This window comes from Uranotaenia lowii, chromosome 1 (assembly GCF_029784155.1).
Source record: "Uranotaenia lowii strain MFRU-FL chromosome 1, ASM2978415v1, whole genome shotgun sequence".
NCBI classification, from domain to species: domain Eukaryota; kingdom Metazoa; phylum Arthropoda; class Insecta; order Diptera; family Culicidae; genus Uranotaenia; species Uranotaenia lowii.
Window position 1 is genome coordinate 72,696,353 of NC_073691.1, and position 5,260 is coordinate 72,701,612.

General features: G+C 39.1%; 1 pseudogene; it reads left to right on the forward strand.

The window, feature by feature from the left end:
• The first annotated feature begins 2,929 nt into the window (after positions 1-2,929).
• Positions 2,930-4,583, forward strand: LOC129761033 (uncharacterized; annotated as a pseudogene).
• The last annotated feature ends 677 nt before the right edge of the window (positions 4,584-5,260 follow it).

Below are 5,260 nucleotides of genomic sequence, written 5' to 3' on the forward strand. Positions count from 1 at the left end.
TAGTTGTCGAGTGTGCAGCGTAAGTAAAAATTGTTAAAACCTAAGGAGCTAACTAAAGATTTGCGAAAAACAGTTACAATTTCTGCAGGAGGATGTATATTTTGCTTCCGGCAAAGGAAAAATTATGCGGCGACGTACGGCAGTCCCAGTGTACGATTACGTTCCACAGATTGCCGACTTTACTCTCGAAGAAGATGACCTGAGCGTGGAGGTATCGAATGCGAGCAGTCCATTGAGGAACCTGGTTCGGCAGTTAACACAGAGGTGTCCTTCGAAAATATGATTCCAGTGAAGTGCTCCCCGTATGACGAACACCAAGCTGTTTGTGCTGGCACAAAGAGGAAATATGAGAGGTAAAAGTTTGTACATTATGGGTTTCATTTGTGTCGTAATTTTCCAATTCTTTTCAGAATGAATTCAAGATTAACTCTTTTTATGATTGGCAGCAGTGAAAACTGCTGAACCAATCTAGACCAAACTCGTTTTTGCCGTCTTCTTGGATGTTGAAGGAACCGTCTTCTTTGAGAACCGTCTGCTTATCCATCCTGGTGATGCTCTCACTACAAGAATCGTTAAACGAATGAGCCCAAACGAGCTGGGTACGCTCTTTTTATAGCGTCAAATATCCGAGCGTCAGAGAAATGGGCGGAGCTAAATCTATGGGTTATTTCTCTCTGGATTAAAAGAGATAAAAGAGAGGATTTTTCGATCGGAACCTTTACTGCATTGAATGCATATGGATGACATGTTCTATTGAACAATTTACTTTTCGCTTCTTCATCTATATTCCCTGCAATTTGGACTTATGATTCGTAAATAAAACCAAGGTTATTAGACCACAAGGTTCTCTGACTTTGTCAGTAAGTAGGCGAGGAGAGCGCGGTGAGATTCAGTGATTTGTTTGTAAACATTGGTGAATTTGCTTGAGCTGAGGGCTTTGTTGGTAAACAAACGCCACGAACTCCGCAGTAGCAAAATCAAAATGGCTGAATCGGGAATTTCACACTTCGTTACACTTCCTATATATACACACCTAGAATAAAACATTTCAGTTACTTGAACAAAGTAAACCGGGAAGTAGTCGAATTACCTAAAGAAGCGCTGCCATGTTCTTGAAAAAGTTGTCAACCAAAAGGAGCACTTGATTACACAACAAGCGAAAACTACTGATCTGGCTCTAAACGCTCTCAACAGGACATTTAACTCCGATCAAGTCGACATGCTTTTGTACCAGAAAAAAACGACTAGGGCAGTGGAGTAATGAGACTGTGACAGAAAGTCTTCAGACAAAATTCGTGTGCGGAACGAAGGGTTACGAGCACCTGCTGAGTAAACATCCTCTTCCATCCGAACGCACGTTGCAACGAAAGGTGGAAGATTTGTCTTTCAACCCAGGAATTTTGAACGATGTATTGGAGCTTTTGAAGCTAAAAGTCAGTACAATGCCTCCAGAAGATCTCGTCTGTGGGCTCATTTTTGATGAGATGTCCATTGAAGAAACGAAGAGCTTTTGTGTCTCTACCAGTCAGTTCTATGGTGACATAACCATCCCTGGTCAATCTGGACTGGCAACTCATGCGCTTGTGTTTGTTTTGGTGGGAGAAAACCGTCTGTTATCACTTCACGGGCAACAGTATTCCGGATAATGATCTGAAAGAGATCATCTTCGAAATTATTCAGGAAGTGGAGTCATTTGGATGTAAGGTGCATTTTCTCACCTCAGACTGCGGTCCGAACAATAAAAAGTTGTGGAACGCTCTGGGTTTAAAATTCCACAAACTTGTAGTGCTCAATAGTGAGGCTATCGAGCACCCAACAGATTCGTCGAGGAAACTGGAAATCATTCCAGACGTAGTCCACGTTTTCAAGTCGGCTGTTCAAGGATGGATTAAAAATGGAGTGCTTTGGCTACCACCGGATGTGGTGGCGTCTAATGGGTTCTGCTCGAATGAAGTCAATATTCAACACCTGCACGATCTCGTACACTACGAACAACAGAACTTGCTTAAAGTCGCCCATAATCTAAAACCGGAGGATGTAGAATTCGAAAAAAAGGAACAACTTTGATGTGATGAAGGTCATCAATTTTGAAAAATTTGTTAACCGTAATGTTTCGGCCGCACTTCGATTCTACAGTCATGGTGCAAACCGACCTGAAGTTCTACCAACCGCATATTTCAGACAAACACTATCACAATGGTTTCAACTCTCGAAAAATAGATCGATGAAAACGGCTTTGAGCAAAGGTGAGCAAAGATTCTGTAGTACTTTTAATGATTCAGTTAATATAGAGAATAATTTGGCTAGGGGTCTGTAGAGAATAATTAGATGATTTAAAATAAAACAAACTTATTTGAAAAACCAAAGGATTGAGTATTTGAACAGACCTGTTCTGAGGCACGATACATAGATACTTTTTAGTATTTGAAAGAAAGAGAGAAATAAATCCCTCTCTGGCTCATCATAGCCCCGAGACGAGAGTGTAAGGAATTTTCAATTCAACGGCATTCTGGTAACTACTTTTGTCTCGAACTGATGTTTGGGAAAGTTTAAGTTCGGAAAATAAATCTTAATAGAATTCACTACACATTTGAAATGAATCTTCAAATATAAATTCATTTTAAATGAACGCTTATCGCGTGGCTTGCATCAGGGTGGGTGGGTACACGCCTTGGCTTGCATGTCTGCCGCCATGGGCGATGGGCGCGCTCGCAATCCCAGTATACGATTTCTCGTATGTTAAACAGAGAAAGCAATAGCCTTCACTCCGATTAGCTGTCATTCTTATGGAAATCTGTGTAAGAGTGAAGAGCAAGCTTTATACTTTTTAGCAGGCCCAATGCTCAGGGTTCTTTACCCGCCTTGATTGTGCTCATTTTGGATCGAACCACTGTGACTGTGAGACGTGTGCGGAAAAAATAAGTGCAGAATGGAACAAGGAGGAGCGTACGACAAGCCACGGCTCGTTAGGGAAGCCGAGTAAGTACACCGTAATTTTTTTGTAACTTAAAATGAAATTTTTTCTGTTTGTGCTACTATTCTAAATAGCTAGAAAAATTCGTGTTAATTCAAGCTGCGTGCTGGTTTCCGAAAAATGAATCGACTGGCAAATGGGTTGTAGAGAATAATGAGATGATTTAAAATAAAACAAACCTATTTGAAAAACCAAAGGATTGAGTATTTGAACAGACCTGTTCTGAGGCACGATACATAGATACTTTTTAGTATTTGAAAGAAAGAGAGAAATAAATCCCTCTCTGGCTCATCATAGCCCCGAGACGAGAGTGTAAGGAATTTTCAATTCAACGGCATTCTGGTAACTACTTTTGTCTCGAACTGATGTTTGGGAAAGTTTAAGTTCGGAAAATAAATCTTAATAGAATTCACTACAGGGTCATCCACAAAATACGTAATTTGTTACGACACCACCATAGAAAAATTTCTTGCCACCTAAAACCCCCACATTCGCAAGTTGGGCCAACGCTGGCCCTAGCGGTCTCCATATCAGGGACAACTTCAAGGAAAAAAAAAAACCCCACATGCCAAATTTGGTTCAATTTGCTTGATTAGTTCTAGAGTTATGCAGAAATTTGTTCTAAAACCTCCACATATCAGATTTGGTTCAATTTGCTTGATTAGTTCTCCCCGGTCACAAACCATCACAAGAATATTCCCTGTCCCAAAAACCTCTGCATACTAATTTTTACTAGTTTCCAAGCCTATATCTTTTAACTATGTCTGAGGACAAAATTACATTTTCCTAGACTCTTTGCATGTAGCTGTAGTTCTATATTTTTTTCAAAAAAATTAATTTACGCTGTCGAGGTAGGACATAAACGGTATTGGAAACCATGGCAGGCATCCATAATTCTAGCAACGAATGCCATACTCAGATTGCAAGACATGTTCTTGAACGTAAAAGGGTACAGATTCCTATTTACAGCGAGATTCACTCAAGATTGTGTCGAGAATATCTTTTCTCAAACTCGAATACGACAGAAGAAACCTACCGCCTTGCAATTCAAATGCTTCCTAAAATCGTTAACCATTTCACAGTATTTGACAGTGCTTTCCGGGTCATCTTATGAGACAGACGACACAGATTGGTTTTTGAACTTTCCCTCTAACGTGAAGCAATTGCATTGAAGGAAATTAACGACAATGAGAAGAATGTGGTCTATCACCTTGCTGGAATGATCGTTTATAAAGTGGCAAAGCATGGCGGAGTTTGTCAACAGTGTGTTGAAAAATGCTAAGCCACAGAACCATTTATCTCGGATTACACAAAACTAACCATTACTAAAGATTTCACAGGTCAAGCATTGGTATACGTGAATGAACCAACCTTTATCTTTTTTTGAAACTGGAAATTGTACTCAGAAGAGAGTTGCAAAATATGGAAAACGATACCGTGTTTGATGTTATTGAAGCGCAACTGGCAAACATTCCAGCTACACATTTCATTGACATGTCATGATTTTAAAAAAAAACTAATAAGGCGGTTCTTGAATTTCCGGTTGAAAATTCATCAGCCAAAGAACATTCATAAGAATAAGTACGATAGTAGATCGATGGACATGTAACTCTATTGATCGACAGGTTAGATGTTCCAAAAAACAGTATAGTACAGTATAATCCAACTCTTGTTCATTCATTTCATTGTTGCCATAAAACCGAAAGTTTAATTTATGGCTAACGAACAGATTCTCTTTATTTAAATAACAAAAATAAAAACAGTTACAATCATTTTACTGTTTTGAAAACACTATGAGCACAATACTCGCAATTTATTTTTCTTCTCAGGCTGAATTTGACAGGTCATTTGTTTGTTTAGAATCACACTGACAGCTCATCACTGTTCCAATTTTGACATAGGCGTCAGCGTCACTCTTCTTATAGCCAGTCTACGTTTTTCCATCGAATCTTTAAAAAAAAATGTTCAAGGCAATCTTGTGTTAGATTTTTTGTCCTAAGAAATTTGAAATTGTAGATGTCTGTTAATTCCTTGAAAAGCATTTTAATAAGAGTATCAGCAGCGATCAGGTGTCAAAGCTATAATAGCAGTTAATTCTGACAGCTGGACGGCGCACCACAAGGTTTCAAACCAGCTTTTTTCATGCTCCTGGGTGTTAAAAAAGTGAGCTGGTAGTTAAATTTGAATACCGACCAGCTCCGACCAGGTGCTAAAGCGTCTAGGGGAAATTTACAAAACAAAATCTATTTTTTTGTTTAAATATGTATTTTTTCTCTAGTTAAATCT